The sequence below is a fragment of the Sminthopsis crassicaudata genome, chromosome 1, assembly GCF_048593235.1.
Source record: "Sminthopsis crassicaudata isolate SCR6 chromosome 1, ASM4859323v1, whole genome shotgun sequence".
Classification (NCBI taxonomy): Eukaryota; Metazoa; Chordata; class Mammalia; order Dasyuromorphia; family Dasyuridae; genus Sminthopsis; species Sminthopsis crassicaudata.
In genome coordinates this window covers 401,314,230-401,335,164 of record NC_133617.1, presented here as the reverse complement: position 1 = coordinate 401,335,164, position 20,935 = coordinate 401,314,230, and the positions used below count along the sequence as shown (strand labels likewise).

Sequence of the window (20,935 nt, the reverse complement as noted above, 5' to 3'; positions counted from 1 at the left end):
TAAGAAGCAGTATTATGGCATGGTGGATTGAGGAGCAGCCTCAGAAGCCTTAAAAGCCTCCATCTATTCTAGCCTGTGACAGAAACTCTATAGTTACTTGAACTTCTCAGAGTTCCCAGGAAACTCCTGAGTCTGTAAACTGACAAGCATCCATAGTGAGGTGTTCCCTACATCAAGCAAAATATGAAAAAAAAAATCAAACCAGATAAACTTTTCCAACATTACTTTTCAATGGAGAGGCCAAGAACTGAGCCTGGGTTTTCATCTGTAAAGGAAGCTCTCCTATGATTAAGTGCCTACTAATACAGGTCTCACCACTGCTTCTACAACCAAGTCTTAGACTGAAAGATGCAGAGACATCCCTGGGTCACACAGGCAATAAGTGCCAGGGGGACGACATAACCTGGGACCTTCGTGGCTTCAAAGCTGGCTCTCTTTTCACTCTCACAAACAAAACCTATTAGGAAAACCTAAGAGAGTGAGAGGGGGAAGGGTTTACAGAATACCACCCTCTCCCTCGAGAGGCTGGAGGGCAGGTGCTGGCAAAGGCAGGAGTAGTCTGGTAAGGTGGAGGGGGCAACTGCCCACCCAGAGGAGGGAGGGCCTCACACCTCTCATATGGCTTTCAGAGGGAGACCAAGGCCGAAGACACTCATAATGACAATATCAACAGCTAGCATTTCTACTGCCCTTCTGAAGGTTTACAAAGTATTTCACAAAATTGATCACATTTTGGGCCCCTGAAACGAATATCTGATAGGTAGATGAAAAAAGGTACCTGGATTACAGGTATGAGTGTCAATTTATAGACCAATCTCTCTGGATAGACTCTTGGTGGAGTGGGGAGGGGGGGAATTTAGTAGGAGTTGTTTCTGGGATTTAACCTCTCTGTCTGGTTGCAGATACCATTTGCTAGGACCTCTGTTTCCCCTAAAGAAAAAGATTCTCTTGGTGAAAGCCAAGCAGAAGAAATTTGTAACCCTCAGCTCCAGTCACTGTTATGATCTAGAGGCCCAGGCAACTCCAGGTGATATGACTGAACCCATTAAGTACAAGCAGTTGAACTCGGACAGTGCCAGGACTTAGGACTTTAGCAACTCTGATGGCATGCAGCAGACCCACAAATTATATGACCATGAACAGTAACTCTACATTTCTACCATTTTACAGATGAAGAAACAACAGTCAATATTTAATGAAAAGTACCAAATCTATGTGAGACAAGTCACTTTATGTCGAGGCTTCCTCATCTATCAAATTAGATAATTGAATTAGATGAACTTCCAGAATTCCTTTGAACTCTACAGTCCTACAATCCTAGTGGCTAAACTGAGACCTTTATAAGAATCATCAGTACATACATTCACTGTTCTAACATATCATGATACCTTTAAACAACTTAATATCTTTACATGTGGAGATTAGTTACTCCTTAAAATAACTGGAAAAAAACCATTCATTCTTGTCTTTCCTCTCCTCAGTAAAGTGGAAGTCAAGGACCAGCCAAGTTCATAACTGTATCCACAACCTCCAGAGCGCAAACACAATGAGCAAGTGTGGAACATGAAACCACTGAACTGGCCACAGAGCCAGCACTACACAAGAAAGGAAGAGCCAAGCAAAGTCAATCTCTGAAAAGGGCCAGAAGAACAGCTCACACAATGAAGAGACTTTTGCAATAGCAGAAACAACAACTTGACAACTCAGCTGGTTACACGCAGAGATGGGAAAGGACAGCAAAACTGAAAATACAAAAAGTCCTGGGGGAAAGGGAGCCAAATTCTCTCAAGTGCCCCTGGGCTTCTCCAAACAAGAAGGGTCCAAAGAGCCACAGTCTAAGGGGGGCAAAGAGGAACAGGACCTTGAAACAGCCATGAATTCTAGGATATGAAGCTGCCGGAGAAACCAGAGTCTTTGAAGTGGGCTCCAAAATCTACATCAGAAGTGTGGCCAGGCAGCTGAAAAAGTGCGATTTCATGCTGCATTAAGAGTGTTTAGAGGAGCAAAGGTTAGCCAGCTGTGCTTGGCTTTGACCCAGCTGCACCTGAGTCCCAATAAGGAGTCCAACCATCAGGGGTCCTAAGAAGGGCCATCCCCCAAGAGGCCAAGCTGCAGGAGCATTGGCTGTTTTGCCAGGAGAAGACTTGGGGAAAGAGGATCACTATATGAAGAAGAGGGACTGCATTAGCCCAGCTCTGCTCCCAGAGCATCACTCAGGATTAAAGGGTAGAACTCATAGTGAAGATACATTTCAATTCAATAGCAGAAAGGAAATCATAACAAGCAGTACAAGCAAAATGAAATGGACTGACTCAGGATGTACTAGATCTGATTTATACATGGTCATGAGATAAAGAACTGGAAGGAATCTCAGGGACCATCTAAGATCATCAAATTACAGCTAGAAAGATCTCACAAGTCACTTAATTCATTTAATAAATGAGGAAACTGAGGCTCAACCAGATTAGCTGATTTGCCAGAAGTTCCAACAGGTAGGAAGTGAGTGGAGCCAGAATTTATTAACATATAGAAAGTAAATTAGGGCCAATACCCAGTTCTTTCTTTGGAGAAAATACCTAGGGTATGTATTTTTATCCCAATTTAATAGGTAAGAAAACAGAGACAATCTAGTTAGGCAACCTGCCCAGGGTTTTGCACAGAGAAGCATATCAGAGCCAGATGAGTCTGAGAATGAAGAAGTTGCAAATGGAAAATCATAGATTATTTGCTTCCTAAAGTTTTCTGTTCATATCTTTTGGTTTTCCCCTTCTGATAATGCAGCATTTCAAGAATGTGGCTTTGGTGTTACTGTGCTGGCTCCTTTGATTTGACAGGCTACATTTATGATTTAAAGGCAAGGCTATGTGATCATAGATTATAACCTAAAAGAACTTCATTCTACAGAGGAGGAAACTCAAACTGATGGGGGTTGAAAGATTCCTTTCTAATTGCCCAACTCATTGGCTGACCTTGATTCACAAATCCTGGTCAAAGGCACCCTTTGAATATCCGGGCCCAGCCCCCACTATCAGCTCAGCTTCCCCCAGCCCTCACCTGATCTGAGCTAACTGAAAAGCCCACCGAGAACTTAGGGGTACCGTCCATCATCTTCTAGGTATAAAAGAGGTGAGCCAGAACACCCTCTTTGCAGGAGCCCCCCCCCAACACATGGTATCTTCCAGCCATGTAAAGGTTCCTGCCCACCCAGCGGCCACCTCTGGCCCTGGTATCTTTCTAACTGAGCTTTACTTCCAAATTCCTACAATAAACCTTTTATTCATCAATCTAGGTTTTCAGGCCTGTAAATTCATTTTACAGGAGACACTGCACCTCGTGGGATTATCTATGCGCCAAGAAATGGGGTTCCCCCTTTCCTTTCCCTCATTAGTTGGTGGCCCGTACGGGGACCCTGAAAATTGTTACCCAAAAAACTAACCTTAACCTTTTCAGGTCTCTCAGAACCAATTTTCGTCCTTAGTTTCGAGCAGCTTCCGGGAAGAATATCTGTGTTCCTACCCTCATCTCACTCTCTCTAAAACATAGGGGACCCAGACCAGGTTTGGGGTGCGAGCAAAGTCTCCCATGAGACTACTTCTCTTTTCGTCTCACTCTGTCTCTAGAAGCTGCTTCTAGAGAGCCAAGGCATTTCTAATCCATTTATCTTGCCAGAAAAGCCTGCCCATAGGCTACAACTCCGACACAAGGGAGAGTGTCTCTTCTTCACCCCTCCCCCCAACCACGTGGCCAACCCACTAGGGTCCCAGGCCACAGTCTCCTTGATCTCTTCTGGGGGAGATATCTGTGTTTGAGCCCTCTCGCACTCCACCGTAGTGGTCAGGCTATAGCCACGAGGAGACTGTCAATGGATTGGGGTGAACTTGGAGATGTGTCTCTACCCAGCTGCGTGAGCCTTCACCTTCGCCACCTGAGAAGCACTGGGTAAGATAACATCTCTCCCTTCTCCCATCCTCTCTCTTTTCCAACCTCTGCCATGTGGCTTAACCTGCCATTTATTTATTTATTTATTTATTTTGAGGCTGGGGTTAAGTGACTTGCCCAGGGTCACACAGCTAGGAAGCGTTAAGTGTCTGAAACCAGATTTGAACTTGGGTCCTCCTGAATTCAAGGCTGGTGCTCTATCCACTGCTCCACCTAGCTGCCCCCTTAACCTGCCATTTAAATCTCCCATCCTGTCCCTTTCTTGGGGTACAGTGGGGAGATTTGGGGACTCTTTTCAAGATCTCTAGAAACACCCTCCCATAGCTTTTAACTGGCTCTTAAAGGAGCCAAGGCTTCCAGCGCTCTCAGAGAACTAGCTTGTCCCATATCTTTTAAAATGGAACTCAAATTTCCTGACCATGCTCTCTAGGCAGGATTTTAAAACTGCCCATTTTCTTTCTAAGCCTCAGGGCATACTTACCTGCTCTCTAAAACCAAGCCTTTCTCCATTTCAGTAACCCTGCAGGTGGGAACTCCTGACTTTTCTCTTGGTCCAGGACTTTTAGCTCCTAGCGCACTCTCTTATTTCTCTCATTTGGCATCCTATGCCCCCTCATATGCTGACAATTAAAAGATGCCCTTTCTAATATCTGGTCCTGGCCAGACTAGAGCTTCAGAAAGGACATCTTTGTAATTTTGGCTGGGGAACAAATTCTGAATCCATGCAAATTAACTGTTAAGAGGGTGAAAATAGTTTCTTTTGATTTCTACTCCCCCCCCCCCCCCATCCTGACTGCAGGCAGACAGGGATGAATTAAAGTGATTGAAACTATTTAACTACTTTTAATCTGGCGCCTCGCTAGAATCTCTCTCTCTGTTCTGGTGTGCAACAGTTCTTTTTTTACTGCCTCAGTTTCCTTAAACTGTCTCCTTCTTGCCAGAACTTCTCTGGCTTCAGTCCAGGAAGTCCAGGGATATAGAATAAGAATAGATTCTCTCTCAAGCTGCCTTTTAGCGAATGGTTAAATTAACACCTGAATTCTATGTAGAGTTTCAATCTCTCTACTCACCCAACCCCAAACTTGCTTCAGGAGTCGCTTATCTCCAATTAGGGTCTTTTGTCCCCACTCAGCCACTATTCTCTGCATTAAGTACCTCCGCCTGAGGTAAACACTAGCTGCCTTCCCCTCCCTCTGCCTCTTCTAAGAGTAGGGAGGGGTTACATGGGATTTCTCTTCCGCAGAGAAGGTTTTGAGATGGGTCCGCTCCTTAAAACTGGGGAACAACTGTTTGACTATTGTTCTGTATGAGAAACTTTTAACTATTGCTGCATAAAATTGTTTACTATTGCTGTTTCAGGAAATTTACTAGTCTGTTATGTATAATCTGATAATTTCTGTAAACAGGGGAGAAAAGAAACAGATTTCAATTGGTCAGGAAATTGGGAAAAACTGATGTCTTATTTCAGTTCAGGCCGAATTGGAAACTATTTTACTCCTTGCTTAAAATTTGCTAGACTCTGATTGGCTGGTTTATGTTTTAACTTTGAAATCCCTTCTTCAATCTTGGGGATTATTCTTTAAAAACAACCAAAATCAGACACCTGTCCTAGGACTGGCAGTCTCTCTGATCTGTTTCTCCACCCCTGTTACCCCATTTCCTTAATTATTATTTCAGCATTTCGAGATCAGAACTCTAATGGTTGGGGTGGCCTGTCTTGGTCTAATTGCATAATTTACTCAGAAATCTCTCCTCCCTCGACAGAGAGAGAGAATGAAGCTTTCAAACTCCATTTTTTGTCTCTCTCAGAGCCCCTGACTTGGGGTGCCTTCTCAGGACAGCAGGACCACCTTGAGCACTGCTACACAGCAGAGGCTGAGTTAAATGCACAAATGACCACAGACTTAAAGACTGTCCATCTCTGGCTCAGATGCCTCACAACTGCAGAGACTCAAACAGGGAGGCATGTGTCTCTCTGAATAAGGAGTGCTGTTCTATGCTAATAATTCTGGAGTTATTGGGGAGAAACTGGTCCTTGCCACAAGTCCTTGTGTTTTCTAGTTTTAGTCTGGTTTGTTTTATTGTCCTGACTCAGTTTCCCTAATTATTCTGACTCAGTCCTGCCTCGAGACCTTCACAATGACTTTCCCAAAAATACAGAGGTAGTGGCAGAAGTAGGATTTGAATTAAGACTTCTTTCCAACTCACCAAGGTGTCTTATGGTACAAAAAGATCTTTGTACAATTAAAAAATGTTTAAATACATGTATACAAAAACATACATACACATATTACAGACACAGATACAGGGTATCCCCAGACCCTTAGTGCAGCTAGTTTTAAAATTATTAAATTTAGGGGAGGAGGAGAGAAAAAAACAGGGGAAATAGTGGGGGGGGGGAAGATAAGAGACTGATTTTGTTAACTTGAAAAAGCTGTGTAAATCAACATTTATAATAGTCCTTAGGACACATTTTTAAATGGAATGATCTATAATGATGTCCTTATCTCTTCAAACTGAAGTGGAAATGCTGACTACCTCCTTTACTTCTGATTCCCAGAGTTCTTTATTTATATCCCCCACTCCTCTTCATCTTCACACTATTAAGAAGAATATGTAATTTTGGAATCAAAAGATGCTATAGAGATCAACTGGTCTAGGAGTTGGATATGTCTTGTTTTTTTTGTTTGTTTTGTTTTTTGTCTTACCTGTAACCTATGTATGTTTTTTACACTTTTAAAAAAAAAGTTTTCTTGTATTTTAAAATGTTAAAACTCTCCTTAGCCACTGGGAAAGGAGTGTAAACTGTTATTTTTACCTTCTGAATCCAATTCTTCCTGTGCAACAAAAAATTCGGTTCTACACACATATATTGTATCTAGAATATACTGTAATATATTTAACATATATAAGACTGCTTGCCATCTGGGGGAGGGGGTTGGGGGAGGAAGGGAAAAAATCTAAATAGAAGTAAGTGCAAGGGATAATGTTGTAAAAAATTACCCATGCATATGTAATGTCAAAAAATGTTATAATTATAAAATAAAATAAAAATTAAAAAAAAAAAAAAAACTCTCCTTAGCTCACAGGCTGTAGTTCACCAACCCCAGATCCAATTCAATTCCATTTTCAGAAAAGGAAAACATGGCTTCAAGAGGTTAGGTGAATTACCCAAATTCATATAACTATAGTACAAAAGTTACTGATAGGTCTTATCTTACCCTATCCTTTTTTATCCTCAGTGTTCTAGAAAGCCCCTGAGGTCAGGGCTGGATCTTACCCAATCTATTCAGCATATGAGGAAGTGCCTTATCACAAAGGGGATTCAATAAACACATATATAAACCTAACTATGTATCCTGGGGAGTAGTAGGGATCAGAATTGCTGATTTCTAAAAGCTTTCCAGGTCAGTTTTTATTGTTCAGAGGGCAATCTGTACTTTGAGACTTCCCACCTTCCTTCTACCCCATAAATACAGCTTAGCTGCCTGCAGCTTTTCCCAAGTTAGTTTTTGTACATTCCAAAATCAAATGAGTCAGGGGTTAAATCTAAATCTACAGAATTGGCCGAGACCTACCCATGACTGGGCTGGGGACCTTTGGCAGGGCTACATATACATGGTAAGGACAGAGACAATGGGTCAAAAGACCAGCTGGCTATTTTAAGCTGCAGCAATTTCCCAAACATAAAAGAATCTGAGTTTAGGATCATCTTTTAGCCTAGTATTGACTTTGTTTTAATGTAAGGGCAATGATGCTGCTGGTGACATCTCATAATCCCCTAGCGCTTTAAAGTATTTACCCCACCGCCATCTGGTGGGTACAAGTGATTTATTGTTCCCATTTGATGGGCGAGGTAAAACTAAGTCCCAGAGGGGAAAAATAATTTGCCCTAGATCCCACAAGTTAGTGCCAAGAGTTAGAACTTGAAAGTCTGTCTTCAGACTTCAATCAAATATTCATCAAATAAGCTCCTTCTCAAAGGACTTGAATGATTCCTCCAGTCCTATATAAGTACCTGAGATACCATAAGCTAGACTGACCAAGAAGGGACGCTTGAGTCATTACCCTTCTAAGTAACTCTGGACGGTGTTGGCATGCTCGTAGGGGCAGGACTGTGTGCATTCTACAGTCATTTCCAGCTCTGAAAACATATTTCTAGGTTTTTTCTACCTCCGCAATTCTATGCTTCTTCAGGGACTGTATAAAACAAACTCCTCCTGCTAACTGCTATTCATACAAGTTCCCAAAGCTTAGTGAAGTGCTTCATAGACATCTGAAACTCACAACCCCCATGAGGAGGAGAAGGCTCCCTTCTGAAATTATCGTTTTTCTTCTGTATTGGCGTGTACGTAGACATGCTATTTCTCCAAGAGAATGTAAAACTCCGCAAGAACAGGGAATGGTTCCTTTTTGTCTTTGTATCCTAACTGTACTTCAGGGCTCTCCACATAGTGATTGTTCAGTTGTGTCCAACTCTTTGTGACCCCGAGGAACAGACTGTGCATGGGGTTTTCTTGACAAAGATACTGGAGTGGTTTGCCATTTTTTGCTCCAATGGATTAAAGCAAAAAAATAAAATTTTAAAAATTTAAAAATTATATGACTTCCTCAGAATCACATAGCTAGTGAGTGTCTGAGGATGAATTTGAACTCAGCTTTTCCTGAATTGAAGCTGAGCTTCCTAGCTGTCTCTTGCAAGAGGGAGGTAATTAATAAAGATTTTTTGGTTGACTGATTTTTATAATGAGTACAGTGAAGCTGAGGGAATATTCATCACCATGAAACACTTAAAACACTTTCTTGTATGCAAAATTGTGGTAGACATTGGAAACAACAGATTCAACAGGAATCTCTGTCCTCAAGAAATTTTTATTCTGGGGGGAGGGGGAATTAATGCAAGAGTAATTGTAAGGAGAATTTAAGCAAGTTTCTCTTAATATTCTCAAATATAGACGGAACTGAGTCAAATGTGAATATATATATACGTGTGTGTGTGTTAAAAAAGAGCCATGCTCCAATTGATAAATGATTAAATGATCTGGGCCCAAAGGGCTATAAATTCACTCATATACTTTGATCTAACAATACCAGTACTAGACATAAATACACCAAAAGAGATTATTTAAAAAAAAAAAAAAAAAAAAAAAAAGAGGAATAGTTGTATTTAAAGATATTTGTAGCAGTTCTCTTCTCAGGCAAAAAAGAAGGAAATTGAAGGGATGTCCATCAATTGGGGAATAGGTGAATAAATTATGGTATATGATTGTCACAGAATATTATTACTGTATGGGAAATGATGGGCAGGATGCACTTAGAAAAATAAAACCTGGAAAGTCCTCCATTAACTAAAGCAAAGTGAAATGCACTGATACAAATAGCAATGTTCAGAGATAACCATCTATAAATGATTTAGCTATTCTCAGCATACAAAGATCTACTCTGAAAGACTTTTAATGAAAAAGCCTATCTTATTCAGAGAAGAAACTAATTGTATCTGAATATAGACTGAATCATATTCTTTCCCTTTTTTAAAACTTTTCTTGGTTTTTTTTTTGTTTTTTTTTTTAATTAGGGTGGGAGAGAATCTGGAGCTCAAAAGTTTAAAAAATTGGAAAATTTGTTTTAAATGTAACTAGGATAAGTATTAAACAAATAAACGAATGAATAGATGGATAAGAAAAGAAAGAGAAAAAACATCTGTATTCTAGAGGAAAAGTAAAATATTAAAAATGAAAACTACAAGATTTGAGGGGAGAGGAGAGTATAGACAACAAAGTGACAAGTAGAAGCTTTTGGATTCTAGACATAGCTAACTAAGAGGAAAGCAAGTATCCCAGGCAGGGAGGAAGAAGTTGAATAATTTGCCTTTAAACACAGCCAGGGTCCTAAGAAGGATTTTGAATTTCATCTTCCTGATTCTATCCACTCCCAGATGTTACCTCAAGAAGGATACTCAGTAATTTGCAGACCCTAACTTCAAGAGGAAAGTCTTTCATTAGGAAGAAGCAAGAGAATTCAATTCTGATATGTACAAAGGACCAAAGAATTTGGAAGCAAAAGAACAAGTAATTGTTCAGATTTAACATGGAAACTATTGACTCATGTACCTGGCATTCTAAGTGTTAGTCACATAAGAGCACTTAAGGGATGGAAAGGTTTTGCTCTTGTTTTTTTCCCCCGAATGTGTTAATGTGTTAAAAAGAAGACTTTAACATCTAGAATTTCGAATACCATCCTGAATGACAAATAATTTGTTGTCCACAAAAAATGCAAGATGAAACTGTTAGAGTTGACAAATTACATTCAGGTCAGAGGAATAATGATTATGATCACCATGATAATTCCCATTTCTATGATGCTTTAAAGTAGAGCTTCTTAAAAATTTTTCCAATTGCAACCCTTTTTTGCTAGACAAATTTTTACATGACTTTAGGTATATAGGTATATAAAGTAGATATGATAATAAAATCATAATTTCTCTACAGCTCCCCTCTCACATTCAATTATAAGATCCCATATAGGGTATAGCAAACCACAGTTTAAGAAGCTGGGCTTTAAAACATTTTTCTCACAAAAACTTGCAGCTATTTTCTGGCTTCTGCTGTTTCTTTCATTAAAAGAAACCTCACTGGCTGTTTCCAACATGACTAGTGTCTCCAGCAGAGCTAAACAATCATACTAGTGACAGAATTGTCATAGCTTTGGGCACTCCTCATGGAAAGGATTTCCAACCAGGAAACAGATTCCAGGAAACACCTTTTCCACAAATCAAGTCATTTACAAAATGTTAAGAGGCCATTTTAAAATTTTTCTGAATGGCAAAGAATATTATGAAAACGTATACTGAAAAGCCTTTGTACAAGTAAAATAATTGTAGTTTGAATTTAAAGACATAGTTAAAAGGGGTAAAAGTGTTGCTGATAAAGGCCTTATTTCCAAGATATCTACAGAACTGATGCATACCCACACACTCACCTCACCCATATATGTGTATGTATATATGCATGTATACATATAAATCGATTCCTCAATAGTTAGAAACATGGACAAAGGATACAAAGATAGTTTCCCAAAGAAATGCAAATTATCAACAACCACATGAAAAAATACACCAAAATCTAATAATATGAGACACACAAATAAAAACAACTTTGAAATTGACAAAGGTAATAAAAGAGAAAATGGCAACTGTAGAACAGGCTGTGGGAAGTCAGGTACACCGATAAAATACTGGTTGAGTTACCAGTAGGCTAACCATTCAAGGAAGCAATGCAGATGAACACTTAATAAGTCACTAAAATGAGCATTCTGACCTAGCTATATCACAGCTAAGCATATACACCAAAGAGGTCAAAGAGAGAAGGAAATAACTCACATATACAAAAACTTTTACAGGAATATCTTAAGTGGAAACCTATCAATTAGGGACTAATTTAACAAAATATGGCATGTAAAATGTTAATAGAATATCACTGTACCATAAGAAATTGCTAAAGGAAAGGATTCTTAGAAAACTGAGATCTGTATGAAGTGACGCAGAAAAAAAAAGGAGACTAGGATCCAAAAATCAATTCTGATTAAAATAATACCAAAGTAGGAGTCTTGGGAGTCTTAAAGGCCTGGCTTTGAACCCTGCCTCAGACAATTACTAGACTGATGTATGATCCTGAGAAAGTCATTTAACCAACTAGTGCCTGAGCTTTCTCATCAATGAAATGGGAGGGGGTAGGGCTCAATGACTAGGCCCAAGGTCCCTTCCATTTCTAACTCTGATTCTGTGACTATGACTTTAGAGGATTATTAATGACACACAAACATAAAATAAAGATCAGGAGTAGAATTTATTAGCTTAAAAAAAAAAAAAAAAAAAAAAAAAAAAAAAAAAGCAGGGATAGTAACCATGATTTCAAATAAAGTTAAAACTTAAACAGATTTAATCAAAAGAGAAAAATAGGCAAACTACACTATATGTCAACCATATTAATCAATATTGTTTTAGACTATTTAAAATAACAAAATGGTCTAAGGTAGAAATATTGCTATGATGTTAGAAAAAAGGCTTAGGACTTATGAAGAAAGTTTTTTACCTACCTTCAGAGAAACAAAGGGCAACTAGAAATATGTCTTACATATATGTATATGAATGTATATATGAATATATATGTATAGTTATAGATATTTATGCATATGTAAATCTACCATGTAAGTATGTGTGAATGAATATATCTATGTGTGTGTGTATACACACACACACACACACACACACACACACACACACACACACACACACACACATTATCCCTTATGGTTTAATTATAGCCTTATTGGAGGAAGAGAGGGGAAAAGAAGAGGGGGGAAAAAAAGAGTAAAAGGTACACATCAGAGAACAAAAGAAAACCTACAAGGAAACAAAGATAAACATCTCTGAACACAATGTGTTATATTTATTATATAAGCTTTTTGAATCTTCTCTTATATTCTGCTGTGTACATGGAATTTTTTTTTTCTTTTCCTCTTCTGTATTTAAATTTTTTTTTTTTAAAGACTATTAGTAAAGTATGTTTCTTCTCTCTTGGCAGAAAGATGATGGATATATTTTCAGCTACTGGGTGGATTTGTTTTGCTTGAATACACTTATTCATTATAAGGGAGGGTTCCTATTTGAAAAAGGAATTGGTGGGTAATGACAGTGAGTCAAGGGGAAAAAAAGGACTGCCAATAAAACATTTTGTAAAATGTAGAGAAAAGAATCAAGTTCAGAAGGGGACACAGACAAGGAAGGCAGTTTTATTACAATTTAAATATAATAGATACTTCTAAAAATGTATCAAGTTCAGTTTCAAATACAATTCTTTCTGCTCTTTGCATACTGGCATATTCATGTTTGTTGACATAGAAAATAGTTTGTAATAAAAAAGAAATTTTTTTATAAATTTTAAAAGAAAAGATACAAGTTTAAATGAATATTTTAAAACTGTCTTGTTAATGATTCTATTTGTTCAAAAAATCTAAAAGCTAGAAAGTCTTTACATTTTTCATAAAGAGTTGTATTACCTTATACAATTGACCTCATCTTATAAATGTGGAAGTTAAAGCTTAGAAAAATCACTTAACTGATATATGGCAGAATCAGGGATCCAATCCAAACCTGATATAAAATACAATGCTCTTTCCACAAAGACACAGCCTGAGCACTGAAATACCTCATAACTCTTGAGGTGCAATGGATAAAATCACTATACCTGGAGTCAGGAAGAATGGAGTTCAAATATGGCCCCAGATATTATTAGCTGTGTGACTTCAGGCAAGTCACTTGCTTGCTTTAGTTTTTCTATCTGTAAAATGGGGATTATAATACTACCCATCTCCCAGGGTTGTTCTAAGAATCAACTGAAATAATAACTGTAAAACAATTAGCACAGTACCTGGAACATAAGTGGTTTTGGGGGTTTTTTGTCTCGATGATAATAATAATAATAGTTAACAACACAATGAACAAATAACCTCTTCCAGAAGATTACTGCCAAAATATGCCTTCTTTTCCCAGAGAAGTGTAAACTACAGGCAGACTACACAATAAGAACTATATAGACAGTCAGTTTGTTAATGTAGGCTATGTGCATCCTTGTGAGGGCCTGCCTGCGGATGGTCAAGAATGTGTGTTTTCTCAGGGGGAGGACAAGTAGCACCAATATAGAATAAATAAAACATTTTTAAAAATACCCCGACTCAAAGGAATTAAGCAATCCTTAAAGGAACTTTACTTGACCTTTCAATTTATAATAAAGAATGATTTTCAAATTCCACTAGAGAACACTCATGACCCTTTGGTAAGATGATCTTTCTGGGGTTCATTTTATTCACTTTACAATTGAGAGTTAAAACTAAATGATTTGTAAAATCCTTTTAAACTAATAAGTAAAAGATTTAGGGAAACTAGGTTCAACTTAATTCTGAAATTAAGAATTTAATAGATGAACATTAAAAAAAAAAAGGCTACAATGGAAGCAAGTGAAGTCTTGATGAAAGATGATGTTCATTCAACTGATCTGAAACATTACACATATTTTCAGATTTCTTGGTTGAATTGATCAGTTGCATTAATCTTCCTTTTTCTTTTTCCCTTTAAAAAAATTTGTTACAAGGGTACCTCTTTCGAAGGGAGAAAGTACAGTGGGATAAATTTTAGGAGTTAAAAAAACAAAAGATATCAATAAAATTTGATATTAATAAAAATTAAAATTAATTAAAATAACAAAGGGCAAAAGCAGACGGGATAGCCTCTGGTAGAGGATTTTATAAAGGGAATTCCTACTGAGATACAAAGTTTAACCCCTGAAGCTTCTTCCAACTCTAATAAGATTCGAGGAATCTAAGAATCAAGCTGGTCTCTTCCACTTCAAAGAACTGTTCCATCATTTCAGTTCTGTGATTCTTTGTGACCCCTTTTTGGGATTTCCTTGACAAAAATACAGGAGTGGGTTGCCATTTCCTCCTCCATCTGACCCCATTTTACAGATGAGGAAATTGAGGCAAATGGGATTAAATGACTTGCTTAGTATCATACAGCCAATGCTGGAAGGATACATTTGAATTCTGGTCTGACTCCTTCAATACACTGCTCCACCAAGAGGAAATGAACCTTCTTCCCACCCTGGACTAAGTGGAAGTCCATAGGTTTGGAATATTGAACATAATACTCTCTCTATATATCAGCAGAATCACAAAATCTTTGCTTTTTGTTTCAATTTACAGATGCATAAGATCTGAGTTGGAATCATTTAGGTCAATCCTATACCTATACAGAAATCATTGTCTGAAATATCCCCAAATTTGGAGAGCTGTTATGAAACATGTTCCTCAAAAAGGCAGCCTGATGCACAGAAGCAGCCTTGCCCAATCTATTGGCTTATTCTACTCAAGCATACTTCATGATTTTTATTTGGGAACAAGGGTAATAAAACATACAAAACATTTTTAAAAGAAAAGACATGTCAAGGCAGTTCTAAAAAAGAACAAACTGGGGGAAAAGGAGTTCCAAGGCACAGGCCATTAAAAATTTATTTAATTAATTAATTAAAAAATACACACACTCTCTCTCTCTAGGGACTCATTTTATTTCTGGACATAGGTACTCTAAGAATTCATTTGTTTGCTTATTGGTTCAAGTCCTGGCCCATCACCCTTTTTTCTCTCAGTATTAAGTGCAGAGAGGGAGAAAAAAGATGTTAAAAAAAATAATAGTGAAGCCAAAAAAGAATGCTATTCAAATTTTTTTTTAAAAGACACAGAAGAAAACAAAAACAAGAGAGTAATATGAATATTTTTTTTGAAGCAGTGTGAAATGGAAGATTCATAGTTTTATACAGAATTCCCTTTTTGTATTTTGCTCTTTTTGTATATGGAAGTACTATTTTTGGTATTTTAAGTTCATAAGTTCAAAAAAAATTTAAATAGTCTCAAGAATCAGAAACATTTTCTCTATCTCATCAGACAGCATTTTTATTTTTAAGTTTGGTATTTTGCTGCCATAACTCTAGAATTTATTTTGCATGTAATATTTCTTTTACTGTGGTCAAAGTTCTTAGGGTATTTGTTGTGTAAATACATAACTTGAGGACTTCTAATGTTTTATGGGAAAAACAATGCTAAGCGGAAGGAAGTTCTCTCTGACCATTATTCCAGGGGCAATTTCATAGGCCTTTGAAAATCTACTGACTAGAGTTCATTCCCCAGGCTAAAGAGCCCTATGCTGTAGACAACTTCTAAAATACCTTGCTTTTAAAAGAAAAGGATTTTCCCCTCTGGTACTTCAACTTGAAAAGCCACAACAATACAGGCTGGATGTATTCACTTTCCCCCTATCCATTTGAAGTAAATGTTCTGACTCCACTATTTGGTGCTGCCAGTGAAATAGTACACTCTAGCCTTCTCCACCTCTCCCCAACATTCCTGACCTCCTACTGCACAAGCCAGGAGTGAAGTAAAAAAGGTATCTGATTTAGTTTTTAAAAATGTTCTTTCAAAAACTGAACTACTCAATTCACTTAGTTTTTAAATTAAGAATTGGACACATCCAACCTTTTATATCTTATATTCCAATCAAGCTCAAAATGGATATGTGACCTGAATATTAAAGGTCACACCACCAAAAAAATTTGGAGCAAAATTTGTGCTTTGTGGCTGTGACTAGGGAGAGAACTCTACCTCTCCCTTTCTCAGTCAAACACTAGGAAAAAAAGCTTTCCACCACATGCTGCCTCCACATCTTCTCTCACTCATTTCTCAACTCTTTGCAATGGGGCTTCTAAATTTACTGACTCAATGAAAAGGCACTTTCCAAAGCCAGATAGAATTCTTAGCTGTAAGATCTGCAGGCTTTTCCCTTGTCTTTCCCTTGTCTCTGCTGACCATGCTCTCTTCCTGAACACTAACTACTCTCTGGGCTTTCAAGTCACTTGTTTCTCTTCCTTCTTCTACCATTTGCCTAACTGCTCCTCTCTCAAACCTTAAGCCCTAACTGTGGGTGTTCCCCCAAGGTTCTGGTCCAGGTCCCGGACTCCTCTCTCTCACCTCTCCTCTTCGGAGCCCTGTCCTCAAGGAGTAGGTCCACCTCAGACCAGGAATTATAAAAGAAGTTCATTTTCCTCTAACTGTGAATAAGTGAAGGACTATGGGTATGAGAAATTGAATATATTTGTCAGACATTTAATATCCTGGTTAATTTTGATGAACTGTCTCCCCTTTATTATTTGTTAGAGTAACATCCCTTTGAGGGATGAGAAAATTTGTTGGTGGGTTATGGGTTTTTTTGGTTGGGAGATAAGTGATAAAAAAAAAAAAAATCAATATATTTTTTTAAAACTACTATTTTAAAAAGATAACTGTATATATTTCCTTAAAATTCTCATAGCTATTTGTATGGGCTTCTCTTTTATATTTATTCATTCTGTCTTATAGCATTGGTGTTAGAATTGGGGATAATAGAAAGATTTGGAATCACATGACTTAGATCTGATATAAGATGCATTTTAAAGTAGATTTCATTTATAATAGCTAATATTTATATAGCACTTTAAGGTTTTCAAAATGGTTTGTACAAACACACAGATGTGTGTGTATGTGTTATCTTATCCTCCTAGCAACTCTGTAAATGCTACTATCCTTATTTTACAAATTAGGAAACTTGAGGCAGAGAGAGGTTATTGAGTGTCACACAACTAGTAAACATCTGAGACAAGATTTAAAATCAGATCTTCCTGATTTAAATCCAGTGGTCTATACATTGCACCACCTTTTAATCAGTGTGTACAGTATTCTTTTAATTCTGCTTTCTTCATTCTGTATCATCACTTACAAGCCTTCCAAGTTTCAAAAAAAAAAAAAAAAAAACAACCCTCCCTTATTCTATATAGTAGTTATTTTAAAATATTCATCTTTTTCATTACATATATAAAATATGATTCTTTTAGTCACTTTCCAATTGTTGGGTTCCTAGGTTCCATTTTTCTGCTGTTAAAAAAACAATTGTTTATGAATATTTTTGCACATATACCTCTTTGCCTGTAAATCTCCTTGTGCTACAGAATAATGGAATCAGTGGGTAAAAGTAGAAACAATTTTGTGATTTTTTTCTTGAATAATTCCAAATTGTTTTGCAAGCTAGTTAGGCCAAATCTAGCTCCATTATCACTAGCATATTAATATAAAGAAATGTAAGTTAAATGATTTTCCCCACCAAATTTCAACAACTGCCATATCACTGTTCAATCTAATTTTCACTTTGAGGGGAAGCATCTAACTTTCTTGTTCTTATACTTTTAGGGGGTTCTCATCTACCTTTATATGTTTTTTGCCTACTTGTTCTAGACAGCTCTAATCAACCTGGATATTTTGGAGTAGAATTTAAAAATCCTAACACTATGTATGTATAATAAAGTAAAGGAAAAAGAATTAAATTACTTAATTGTCAAAATGTCCTGGATCTAAGGAGAACTAAATACTTTATGGTTCCACTGTAACTTATCATAAACATAAAAATATCCCTTCAATCCTCCCTACTTATTTTTGCTCATGGCAAAGTAAAAAACAAACAAACACAGATTCGAGAGGTCTTTGTCTAATCCTAAATTAAACTCAGTCCAATCAGAAAGGCATTTCCTTGGTGACTACACTCACAGGTCACTCACTTATTTCCTCCTTTCTTGATCTTTGAGCTCAAAGCTGCCGTAAAAGTTTTTCTGCATAGATTATTAAGGATGATTCATTAACTAAAGTGGTAGTTTCTTCCAAACATTTTAAAGGGTTTTACCTTTCTTTCACCCCTAAAAAAAAATGAAAAGCCCCTTGAAAAACACAAGTCTTTAAATTGCTAAGTACAAGTGGCCACTTCATGTATCACTACCCTATGATCACTATCAAATTCAAATCTTCTGTCTATGGTTTCATATCTCATGTCATCTCTGACAACTTACCCATGCACCTGCTCTCCTGGAGCACTACAAACTCTTCCAAAAGGCACTGTTCTCTCTACCCACATCTTCCCAGTAGCTGCATGAGCAGCATGTGGCATACAGTAAGCATTTACTAAATGTCTGCCACTGAATTTAACTAAGTTGGAAGAGGAATTTGGCTTGTTCAATTTGAACCCACAAGGCAGAACTAAGACCTATACCTGGAAGTCTTGAGAAGCACATTTTTGCTCCATATAGAGGAAAAATGATTTCTTCATCAGGGCTGTTCAGAATGGAATTTGCTGCCCCAACAGATCCTGGATTGCCCAACAGTGTAGAGAACCATCTTCAAAGAGAAGCTGAATAGCTCCTTATCAAAGCTAATGTAGAGGGAATTCCTGCTCAGGTATGTACTGGACTAGATGGCATCTGAGATTCCCAACAGTTCTGCCTCTACTATCCCATGAGAGCTAAGAAAAAAAATAAACTGTGTGTATGGGGCCTGTTGTGGGGCTGGTGTGGGAGACCTGCAAGGAGAACACTATACATCTTCTAGAAACTGGTAATAATGATGTGGGAAGCCCATAACATGCAGCAGATGTAAAGAAAACCTGCATCCATGCCTGATTAAGCCACCAAATAGATTTATAACCACAGGCCTCAGTTTTCTTATTATAGGTTTGGATTAAATGGATTTTAACTTCCTGTCAGCTCAATCATTTTATATTATATGAGTAAAAGAATGTTGCACAAAATAAATGTAGAGAGAACTAAGTCTGCATTCTTCTGTGATTTTTGTGGCTTGGCTAGAGTGGAGAAAACAGTAGTGGACATAATATTACACGAGTTTAATAAGAGCAAAGCCTCCAAAAGCTTAGTAATTTTAACTGCTGTGATTAACAGTGGTTAAAACAACCAAAAGGCTGAGTGAATCAACTATGAGAAGTTTTAAGATAATCTTTGAAAGCAACCCAAAATGAAGAGTATTTACTTCCCCACATAAAAGCAGACTGTTTATTTACTTTTTATTTCACTCCTTTTCTTAAACTTGTCCTAACATCTGATAGAATAATCAGAAGTTTTTGATTTATGTTTTCATTCTAATTCATTTTTTCTGCTCTCCCAGTTACTTCCTACTCTGAAAAATGAGACTGTTCTTATCTCTACTGACCATTCCATCTCCCCAATCCCAACTTAAGGGCTGTTGTTTTGGCTTTATCAAGGAATAAGATGTGTTCCAAAGACATTTTTCCCTACATGGTAAAAGTTACACAATGGGGATTGTTCCCCAAAATTGCTCTCCTTCGTGATCACAGCAAGTTCTCTATCATTGAAGATGTTCAAGCAAAGTCTGAAGAGCCACTTGTATAGGAGGAACTTATTTTTCAGCTGAGATTTGAACTCTGATTTCTCAGTTTCTTCTCAAAAGCAACATTTTATAATTCCATAAAAGGAAAAATTAACACAATGTTCGCTCACCCAATTTGAGCTTCAGAAGTCTCTGGGCTCTTAAGGGAGATATTTCTAGATTTCTTAGGATGGCAGTCCTTTGGCTAACAATAGAAAGAGCATATCCAGGTAGTTAATGCACACGTCAGCCTTCCAGGAGGAGAGACAGACTCATCTTGAAGTCTGACCTTGACTCTACCCCTCTGAAGAAGCCTACACCACAGTCCACTATCTCCATCACCATCTCTTTCTCCTTTACTACCACTACCAAGACAGTTCTGAACAAGATGGATTCCCCCCGGCCTAATGTGAGCCAAAGCCAATTTTGCTAAAAATAAACTTAGTTTCTCACAGACTTCATCAATATACTGATATATAACATTTTTCCACCTGTGAAATATATAGTTCTAAATATTTTCTGTTTAAGCTTTACACACAATCCAAGGGTTTGAGGATTGGAGAAGCTTTGCTTATGAACTCTAAGATTAAAAAAGAAAGAAAAAAAGAAATTTGGTAACAGAAAAGAAAGGTGGTTTATATTTTAGGACCAAGACTTACAATAAAAATAAAACAGGATGTTAACTAGATAAGTTTTAGGACAAAGATATCAAACACAGGACCCACAAACCTCACAGCAGCCAGCCAGGATGCTTATGTGGTACCCATTTCTATTTGAGTTGCACATCACAGCTTTAAGTACATGAAAGGCTGAAGTCAAATACAAATATCACTAGATATGCTAGAATTCTACAAGGGATCCAAAAAAGCATATCAAATTCACACTCTTACTCTGGGGCATTGAGACCATAATGGAGTCTCTTAAAGCTGATTTGTCTCTTTTGGCTTCCATGGCTTTAAGTTCACTAGTCTTCTGCTAAGAATATTCTCTTTCCTTTCTTGGTCAAATTATCTCTCCTTTTCAAACCTTTGCTCAAAATTTGCTTTTTAAAAGTAACTTTTCCAAGAAAAACAACAAAACTAAATTAAGCTAACTGCTCTGAAATTATGACTTAATACTTGGCCCTTGGAAAGCAAAGAAAAAAATACATCTCTCTCCCTTATTTGAGGGCTATGTGAATGTGGAATAGAGG

General features: G+C 37.4%; 1 protein-coding gene across 4 annotated transcripts in view; it reads right to left on the bottom strand.

The window, feature by feature from the left end:
- The window catches only part of ARHGAP17 (Rho GTPase activating protein 17), a 136,879-nt gene that overhangs the window by 81,376 nt on the left and 34,568 nt on the right, over nt 1-20,935 (bottom strand). The gene's annotated exons all lie outside the window — the stretch shown is intronic.